The following is an 11,068-nucleotide window of genomic DNA, read 5'->3' as shown; positions in this document are numbered from 1 at the left end:
GGACGACTTGGCATCGATACAGACATCGATACGCGCATCGATGTGCGCATCGATGCTAGCATCGATGCTCCAATAAAAACTTTGACTTCATGGTTGGTTTCTTCTCGTCGAGATAGATGATTTTCATATATTATATGTTAAATTCCGCCTTCCGGATTGAGAGATATCGTTGTTTCTTTGTGGCCAACCATTTTGAATATAATTTCTCTTCATATTGGATTTTTTTTATTTTCTTCGGCTTCTACAAGCTATTCGGCTTGATTCTGGGCTTCAATAAAAGATTACAAAAATAAAGAAGTTGGATTCTTTTGGGTATTTATTTATTATTTCTTCATTAACCTGCAATTAAAGATAAAAATAATTTTTAGTGGTATATTTATTCATTAAAAATAGATAATAAGGATATAAAATTGTAATAAAACATGATTATCAAATACCCTCATACCTAAACTTTTGCTAGTCCTCTAGCAAAGAAAGAAAAATGAAAGAAAACCTAACTCACTTTCGTAGGAATCGCGGTTGTATTTAGCGCATACAACAAGCCAAATTCGGTCATCTTACCAAATTCGATCATCTTACCCTAGTGGACGAGTTGTAGTCTCGTGAGGGTTTGCAGTGAATAAACCCGCAAAATTCGGTCATCTTACCAAATTAAAGAAGTTAGTAAATAACTAAATTTACTTGATAATTGAAGCTAGTTATTACTCAAGAAAATATTTTTATATATAACTCTAACGTAAGTTTCCTAGAAAATCTTCTCATTATAGCAACACAAAACCAGACCAAACTTAGAAATTTAATTTAAAAGTTTTAAAAAGAACATGCTAACTATTTGTTTAAAATAATATTCAAGTTGCTTGATCTAAAATATTTTCCAAGACCATATATACAAATATAACTATATATATATAAAACATTTATTAGTATTTTTATTTTTTTATTTTTTATATTTTTTGACTCTTTCTTCCTTGGTAATTTTTTTTCTACTTTAACGGGCTTTCTAAGCGACCATTTAACGAGTTTTGAGCCAATGGATCCCAATCCAATTGGGCTTAGGTCATTAAGTATGGAAATACTCCTTGGGCTTAATTACTCGGTCTGCTTAGGCTTTATAAGATAGAATCACCTTGAATTTAAGAGTTTTTTTTCTTTCTTTTTTTCTTCTTTTGGTGCCCATTTTTCGCACTCTTCTTTTGTAATTTTTTTATATGTATATGTATATGTATATATATTCTGAAAAATATGTAAGTCAAGACACTTTGAAAAATTATTTTTAACTCTAAGCTAAGCATGCATTAATTCTATTATTTTAAATAAAAATCTAAGTTAAGGCTTAAGTAAAGTATACTACTTTGAAAATCATTTCTTAAGAAATTTATTTAGAGTTATCATAAAAGATAAACTTGAGTAAATAACAAAGTAGAGATTAGAAAATTTAAAATTTATCAAATAAATTAATTATTACATAACTCTATCAATTTGGCAAATGACGATAATTTTTTTTTTAGAAAAAGGTAAAAAAATGATAAAAATGCAACTAAAAATGTAAAATAAAGAGAAAAAAATAACTAATTCCCACCCCCACACCTAAATTTTGTATTGTCCTCAATGTAAACTCTATGATGCACAAAGTAAAGCAGATAAGAAGTAAAGACACCTAAATTTTGTATTGTCCTCAATGTAAACTCTATGATGCACAAAGTAAAGCAGATAAGAAGTAAAGCACTTATATTTGGTCGGCTGATAAAAATCTACAATTACCTTTGGTCCGAGGAGGATAGAATCAGAAATTTATTCTTCTTTTTTTTTTCTTTTTTTCCTTCTTCTTTTCTTTTTTTTCTTTTTTTTCTTTTTTTTTTCAACTGAACAATAAACTCTTAAATAAGAGAAGAATAAATTCTTTTTGTTATTCTGAAATAAACAAAACAAATAATGTAGCATAAAGTGTTCAACATAAAGAGCTCGTATTCTACATTGAATCCTACCTTATTGTTAAAAATTTCTTTTCTAGATTTTAAATAAATTCAGAATGATATAATCAATAATATAAAATTCTAAGTATTTTGGGGTGTTCAGTAATTCTTGCAACAAAGTAATGTAGGTATTATTGGTGTCATGCATATTACATTTCTTAATGAACTTAGACTCTTGTATTGTGAATTTTTGTTTTCTAACAACCAATTCTTCTGTAGCATTTTCTTCAATCCCAAGATTCATGGTTAAGTTCTGAAAATTTGCTTGTTGATTATTTTTCAAGAATCTAAATTCATCAAGAAAGAGTTCTTCTAAATTTAATTCAAAGCAGCAAATGTTTAACACAGTTTCATTATTCTCAAAGACCTGATCTGCTATTTCTAAAATCTCCAACTCCTCACCAAAAATTTTCTCAAAACTCAAATCAGACTCTTCTTTTTCTTCTTCTTCTTCTGATCTTTCCTGAATATAATTTATTTCTAGAGGCTGATGATTTGATTGGTCCTCTGGATTGAAAATGTTGAGATCAGCAGTCAAATTCCCAAAGGACAGCTTTATTTGACTAGTTCTACAGTTGATGAGAGCATTAGAAGTGGCTAAGAATGATCGTCCTAAGATGACAGATGTCTGTCCTTTGGGATTGGAAACGGGCTGTGTTTTCAAGACTACGAAATCTACTAGAAAATTAAAATCTCCAACCTTAATCAGAACATCATCTAACTCACCCATAGGGACCTTGACAGATCTATCAGCCAACTGCAAAGTACAGCGGATTGGGTTCAGTACACCTAGACCCAATTGCTGGTAGACTGAATATGGAAGCAAATTGATACTGCCCCCTAAGTCTAAAGCGTCTTATCAATGTAAGTATTACCAATGACACATGAAATGATAGGAGAACCTAGATTCTTACGTTTCAAAGGTATGGGATTTGAGAGCATATCACTGATATTGGTGGCTAAAAAGACTTTTTTTGGAACATTTATTCTCCTCTTCTTAGTGCATAATTCTTTCAAAATTTTAGCATAAGATAGAATTTGTTCAATTACATCTAAGAGAGGAATATTGACATTAACCTGCTTTAATGTTTCTAGGATATTCTCCTCTTGAGGGGAGTGTTTCCTAAGCCTGAGTCTATCTGGAAAAGGAGCAACTGGTCTAAACCTATCAAAAGCAGGCTCAGGTTCGGGCTCAGGTTCTTGGTCATCTAAGGGGGTGATTGTTGAATAGATTCATCAGAAGGAGAAGGAGAAGGAATTTATACTGGATCAAGAGTTTGACTTGGAGAAGTTCTTACTTGATTATCGACCTGTCTACCTAATCGAAGTGAATGAATTGCATTCACTTGAGCTTCATAGGATGAACTGCATCCTGTGTCCTTAGGGTTGACCACGGGTTGACTCAGAAATTTTTCTTTCTCTCTTTTACTCATGGCACTAGCTAGTTGACCAAGTTGGGATTCTAATCTAGCTATAGCTTGAGTGTTCGAGTTGAGCATTTGTCTGGTTGATTGCATAAAGGAATTCAAAGTGCTGGACGTTTGAGTCAACATATTCGTGGTTTGAGTGGAGGCCTTAATTATGGTTTCCAAACCCCTTTTCAAGACATTGAGACATTTATCCTGATCTGGATTGTGAAGAGTCTGAATTACAGCTTGATGAAGAGGAGACTGGTTTTAATATGACAGATTGGGTTGTTGAAATTGTAGATGAGAATTGAAAGGAACTGTGTTTCCCCTAGGAAATTGTTGGTTTGAAGAGAGAGTGAAGTTTTGAGTTCCGGAGTGAGTTCCCTGATTACATGCAAAGTTTGGGTGATTTCTCCAACTTGGGTTGTAGGTTGGAGAGAATTGTTCATTTGCGTAACACTGGAATGTAGCGTTGACCTGTCCTAATGGTTGATTATTTCCTAAGAGAGGACATTCTTCTGAAACATGAAGCGTTGACCTGTCCTAATGGTTGATTATTTCCTAAGAGAGGACATTCTTCTGAAACATGAGATGGTGACAGACAGTTGTGACATCCTGTTCTGAAACATGAGATGGTGACAGACAGTTGTGACATCCTGAGGCTGAAACATGATTGATTTGAGCCGGGGCTCTTTCCATTATTTCTAAGGCTTCTAACCTACACATGATTGTGGCCATCTTAGCTTCAGGTGCAATGTTCGATTCTAAGGAAATACCACTGGACTTGGGTTGGGGAACTGATGACACTCGGTCATCATAGTGTTCCCATTGCATGGTTTTTTCACAAAGACTCTAAAAACTCCCAAGCTTCATCAGCATTTTTCCATATGAAATCCCCGTGGCACATTGACTCTAAGGAAGTTTTTGAAGAATAATCTAATCCCTCATAAATTATTTGGCACAATCGCTATTTTTCTAAACCGTGATGATGACATTGGATGAGAAGATCTTTAAATCGGTCAAAATACTTCCAAAAAGGTTCTCCCGGGATAATTTTAAAATTCATGATGCTATTTCTAAGCTTCACCGTTTTATGGATCGGAAAAAATTTCTTAAGAAAAACGGTGATAAATTCCTCCTAAGTTATGATGGAATTTATGGGTAAGCTGTATAGTCATTTTTTTTGCTTTGTTTTTGAGGAAAAAAGGAATAAATCTGAGTTTGACTGTATCTTCAGTTAATTCTTTTATTTTAATCATCATACATACTTCTTTAAATTCCGAGATAAAAATATATGCATCTTTAGTTTTATTTCCTAGAAATTTTGGAAGCATGTTAATATATTGCGGTCGAAGCTCAAAGTTAGTTCCATTTACCTCGGGGAGCCTAATGCAAGAGGGGATTGCATTTCTAGTGGGATAGCACATATCTTGAAGAACGGGTGAATTAGGATATGCCATTTCTGGAATTTGTTCAAAACCACATATCTTGAAGAACGGGTGAATTAGGATATGCCATTTCTGGAATTTGTTCAAAACGAATTAATCGATGTGTATTATCCGGTGAATTAGGATATGCCATTTCTGGAATTTGTTCAAAACGAATTAATCGATGTGTATTATCCCTAATCTACGGTTCCATACACCAAAAACAACTTCTTTTTATAATTTTTTTAAAAAAATAGTTTTTTTAAAAAAAATAGTTTTTTTATGAGAAGAAAAAGGAAAATCCTAACTAAAACAAATCAAAAGCAATCACTTTTTAATCACTCTAACTCTAGGGTTAAGCCTAACTCAACTAGACCAGCTCCTAACCAAAAACTCTTAAAGTAAAAAGATTAAAGTTTTACCCGGGTAGTCAGCCAGGTATGGATAGTACTAGAGGGTGATCAGAGATCAATTAAGTATCTCGTTCCTTACGGAGCGCTTTACGCAACCCCTAAACCTTACCTTAGACACCAACTAATCTAAGAAAACTTAAACCTGTTCACTTAAGGATTCTTTGTTCCTTATTGAGCTCGAATCCTTAGGGCCAACGTCTAATGAGTTTTATTAGGTTTGGGTGGTGTAGTGAGGAATTAGTTATTTTTGGGCTAAGGAAAGGGTGATAAAATCCCTCACCTTATCTTGATTATGGGGTTTTGCCTTTAAAAATATTTTTAGGTGTGTGCCAAATCAAGATGCTCAAATCACTTTGGTGAATTCCTACTAACTATATGAAATACAACCCTAGAAATTAAAAACGACTAAAAAGGATGGAAAAAAATCTTTATATTTTTTTATTAGGGTTAACAATTAAACAACTATGAGAAAGGTGAACATTGTTTGAGTTTATTATCTTGTTAGTTAATGTCCAAGTGAAAGGTGAATTTTATCATGGTCAACAAAAAAAATCCTTTTTTTTTAAATCCTAATTGTCTCTAATTGTGAAGCTAACTAAAGAGGGTGGAATTAAAAATGCTAGAAAGAAGAGTTACCTAAAAGCAAATCTCCAAGTTCTAGATCTCCAATCTGCGATCTTCAAGCTCTAAGCGGCTCCTTCACAAAAAACACACAAGTTAAAGAACCAAATTAAATAAAATCCTACTTAAGCACCTTCCCCGGCAACGGCACCAAAAACTTGATGCGGCATAAACATGTACCAAAAATGTTGCAAGTGCACAACCATGTCAAGTTATAGTATAAAAAGTTATTGATCCCATGAGGAAGGTGTTTTGTAGGAGAAAATATAAATCGGTTCTTATGTTGTGTGCATGACAAATAGGAGTGAAGAATAAGTATGATTGTGGAGAGATAATGAGAGTGAAAGTGATAGTGTGTAGATCAATGTTTTTGAGAGTAGATGTGAGTAAAAATAAATGTGATCAACAAGGCAAGAAAGAAGAATGAAAAAAATAGAGAAACAAATAAAAATCAAGAATGAAAATAAAATTCAAGAAAGTAAAGATGGCGGATTCAATTAAAGATATGGGTAATCTAGAATTGAATCCACTTCTTAAAAAAGGGTGATTCTGTAGAGGGTTCTAGCCTAAAGGCGAATCAAAGAAAATGAAAATGAACAAAAAGGAAAACTAAACCCAAGAGGGTTCTAGCCTCAAGGTGAATAGTATAAGAAATTAAAATCTAACTACAAAATAAATTATAAAATATAAACTATAAAATAAATTATAAGAATTAAAGACAAGAAAATAAATCTACTCTATAAACATGAAATAAATCTAATCTATAAGCATAAAATAAATCTAAGGCAAGAGGGTTCTAGCCTATTGGCTATTTAAACAAGAAAATAAAATCTAACTACAATCATGTATATAAATCTAAACTAATAAACAATAAAAGAGAAATAAAAGAGAAAACAAACCTCCAAATTAATCTTCATCTCCATCTTCATCATCCAACAAAGAGAAGAAAAATTTAAAGTGGTGAAAAAATTATTTTATTAATTGTAACAAAAGTTATAAATTTGGAAGGCCTTCTCAATTAAGAGTAGCCCTCCTCTCCAAATAGAGTTATAAAAATTTTCACACCCTCAACCCCTTACTCTCTACCCTTATTTATAGTAAACATCAGTGAATGAGAGCCTTTGGATTAAACTTGAGCCCCAAGAATGCAATTTCGTCCGTTGATGAATTCTGGACGACTTGGCATCAATACAGGCATCGATACGCACATCTATGCTAGCATCGATGCTCCAATAAAAAATTTGAATTCACGGTTGGCTTCGTCTCATTGAGATTTTCGATTTTCATATATTATATGTTAAATTTTGCCTACCGGATTGGGAGATATCGTCGTTTCTTTGCAGCCAACCATCTTGAATATAATTTCTCTTTATATTGGATTTTTTTTATTTTCTTCGGCTTCTACAGGCTATTCGGCTTGATTCTGGGATTCAATAAAAGGTTACAAAAATAAGGAAGTTGGATTCTTTTGGGTATTTATTTATTATTTCTTTATTAACTTGCGATTATAGATAAAAATAATTATTAGTGGTATATTTATTCATTAAAAATAGATAATGAGGGTATAAAATTATAATAAAATATGATTGTCAATGACGATAACAAACAACATTAAGTCCATAATTCCTAAGACTGATAAAGCAAAGGAATTTATGAAGTTTGTGGAAGATCTCTCGCAATCCGACTTTGCTGATAAGTCAATTGCAGGGACATTAATGGGTACGTTGACCACCATGAAGTTTGATGGTTCTCATACCATGCATGAGAATGTCACTGAAATGACAAACACAGCAGCAAGATTGAGATATATGGGAATGGAAGTGAGTGGAAGTTTCCTTGTGTAGTTTATCATAAACTCCTTGCCTTCTGAGTATGGTCCATTCCAAATAAACTACAATACTATAAAAGATAAGTGGAATGTGATTGAATTGCAAAGTATGCTCATTCAAGAGGAAGCAATGCTTAAGAAACATGGAACTCACTCAATTAATCTCATTGGTCATCAAGGAGCTGGAAAGAAACCAGGAAAATATAATGGAAAGGGCAAGAAAAGAGCACTGAAAGATAATGTGTCACCTATCCAAATCCACAAGAAGGAACGAAAGAACGATAAGTGTCATTTCTGCAAAAAGCCTGGACACTATCAGAAGATAAGTGTCATTTCTGCAAAAAGCCTGGACACTATCAGAAAGATTGCCTGAAACGTAAGGCATGGTTCGAAAAGAAAGGTAAACCTCTTGCAGAAAGATTGCCTGAAACGTAAGGCATGGTTCGAAAAGAAAGGTAAACCTCTTGTTTTTGTATGTTTCAAATCAAACCTAACAGAAGTTCCTTATAATACTTGGTGGATTGACTCTGGTTCTACCTGTTCGCGGGGAAAGTTGGTGTTTTCTTCATTATCGATTCCATTGCACTCAGTTAACAACTTTATGCGTTACAAAGAGATCCGGTCTTTTTATAAGATCCGGCTTACAATGAAAATCAAAATAAAACAAAGAAATCAAAATTACAACTTCTCTCTTTTACCGAACAAATCACAAGATCCTGTTATCCGGTCTCTTGCTTCTGTGGGTTGTTTGCCTGCGCCGGGGTTGCTTACCGTGGACCACCGCGTGATCTGGATCCAAGCAGATCTACGACGTATTACGGGTATTATCCCACCAAGGAGATAATAGCCGGGAGGGATCGTTTCACCAAGGAAACGACCGCTCGAATCTCGGGATCTAAGAACCAAGCTTAGATCCGGAGTGTAACGACGTAGATCTGAGGATTAGACTCTCTCGAACTCCTGCCTTTTTCGGTGCGGGTGCTCGCTAAGAATCAAATCCGGGTCTCCAAGTCTTCAAGCCTTCAGATCTCCGAGTTGAGGTGACAATCCGGCAGAGTTTCGGCTCTCTCAAAAGTTTCAGAAGAAGTCCCTCAAATGAACAACCACCCCCCCTATTTATAGCCTCTCTGAACTGTGCCTTTGTGCACAAGAGAGAGAGGGGGGGGAGTCGGGCCACCTGAGGGTGGCTCGGCTCATGCCGAGCCACCCTGAGGTGGCTCGGCTGGGCCGAGCCACCTTAGGGTGGTTCGGTTCGGGCCGAGTTCCCCCAGGTGCGCTGGTTTTGTCGTTTTCCGTTGTTTCCGGTTGTTTTGTCCGTTGTTCGGTTGTTTTGTTGATTTGTTGACTTGATTCCGGATTTGGCAGTAAACTCAGTCGGTGTTTGAGTTCAAATCCACTTTGTTGGAAGACCCGTCGTCTCCCCGAACCACTAACGTTGTTCACATGCAGTTCGTTAGCTTTGTAGCCTCTTTAGTTCGTTTCGTTGCTTGAACGTTCGTCGATTTGTCGAATCATCGCGCCGAGCTGTGTCAAGGGACCTATAAGCAGTTTTATACGCCTACACTACCACTCATGTTTCAAATACGATGCAGGGATTCCTTACGACCCAAACCATAAATCAAAATGAAAATTTCATCTTCATGGGAAATCGAGTCAAAGCTCCAGTTGAGGCCATTGGAACCTACCGCTTGTTTTTAGACACTGGACATCATTTAGATCTTTTTCAAACCCTTTATGTTCCTACTGTTTCTCACAACTTAGTTTCTTTGTCTAAACTTGATGTCGTTGGATACTCTTTTAAATTTGGAAATGGTTGTTTCAGTTTGTTTAAGCATAGTCATCTTATTAGTTCTGGTGTTCTCTCTGATGGTTTATACAAATTAAAGCTTGATATTCATTTTGCTGAAACTCTGTTAACCTTGCATCATAATGTTGGAACTAAACGAAGTTTAGTGGATGAAAGTTCAGCTTATTTGTGGCATAAACATTTGGGACATATTTCCAAAGAAAGAATACAAAGATTAGTAAAGAATGAAATCCTTCCTAATTTGGATTTCACCGATCTTGGTATTTGTATAGATTGTATTAAAGGAAAACATACAAATCATACAATTAAGAAAGTCGCCACAAGAAGCACTCATCTCCTTGAAATAATACACACCGATATATGTGGACCTTTTGATGTTCCATCCTTTAATAAAGAAAAATATTTCATCATCTTTATTGATGATTTTTCACGTTATGGATATGTCTATTTGTTGCATGAAAAATCTCAATTAGTAATGCCCTAGAGGTATTTATTAATGAGGTTGAAAGACAATTAGACAAAAAGGTAAAAATTATTAGATCTGATAGGGGTGGTGAATTTTATGGAAAATATAACGAAACGGGACAATGTCCTGGTCCATTTGCTAAATTTCTTGAAAAGCGTGGCATATGCGCTCAGTACACTATGCCAGGTACATCGTAACAAAATGGTGTTGTAGAAAGGCGTAATCGTACACTAATGGACATGGTCGAATTTGATTCTCTCCTTTGTTTAAAACTAGGTTCTTCACGGTGGCGATGGAATGCCTCCTTCGATTGCTCGCGTCGAATTTGCTCTCCGTTGACGATCCGACCGTCTTTTTTTTCTCGTGGGAACGATGAACTTCTTTGGAAAGTTTTATAAGTAACTCTTCAACGAGTTTAAGAACTCTGAACGAGTTAGAACTCTGTTAGTAGAGTTGTTAGAACCGAAAATTCGGTTAATGACCAAGCTGATATTCTGTTGTTGAAGAATCTTCTCAGATTTGATCTTCTGACTTGATTCAAAAATCCTATCTCCAGGGATTTTAATGCTGCTGCTGTTGAATCACCGAACCGAGTGGTTGAGATCCTCCGAATCCCACCTATTGCCCCCCTGTTCTAATGAAAGCCAGCCTCCTTAACTCAGTTGAGTTTGTTGAGTTTTTATAGGGGGATAAGAGGTTGTAACTGCCCTCTAAATTCGCTCCTAAGTGGGCGAAAATCCCTCAGAACGTGGGATAGCGGTTTTGAGGCCGTTCGGCTTGTGTTTGAACAAGTCAAAACGCCCAATCTGGCGTTCAGAACCCAACTTCGCCTCTTAGAATTGAGACGCGAAGTTGGGTGTTGGCTGAACATTGATGAACGCGAGGGTCGCTCGCGTTTTGGTTTGTTGTAGCTTAGAAACGCGGGGGTCGATGTTGGCTGGACCCCTACGAACACGAGGGTCGCTCACATTTGGCCTGTGGCTTGGAAACGCGGGGGTGACATCTGTGTTTCAGAAGGAGCTTTTTGACTTGTAACTTCTTTTGTGAAGCGTTGCGAGGACCGTTGTTCAGTAATCCTAGCTTTAGCTGTTGTGGGGTGTGAAAGTCGTCATATTGTAACTTTC

This window comes from Asparagus officinalis, chromosome 10 (genome assembly GCF_001876935.1).
Source record: "Asparagus officinalis chromosome 10, Aspof.V1, whole genome shotgun sequence".
Classification (NCBI taxonomy): domain Eukaryota; kingdom Viridiplantae; phylum Streptophyta; class Magnoliopsida; order Asparagales; family Asparagaceae; genus Asparagus; species Asparagus officinalis.
This window is presented reverse-complemented; position numbering follows the sequence as displayed.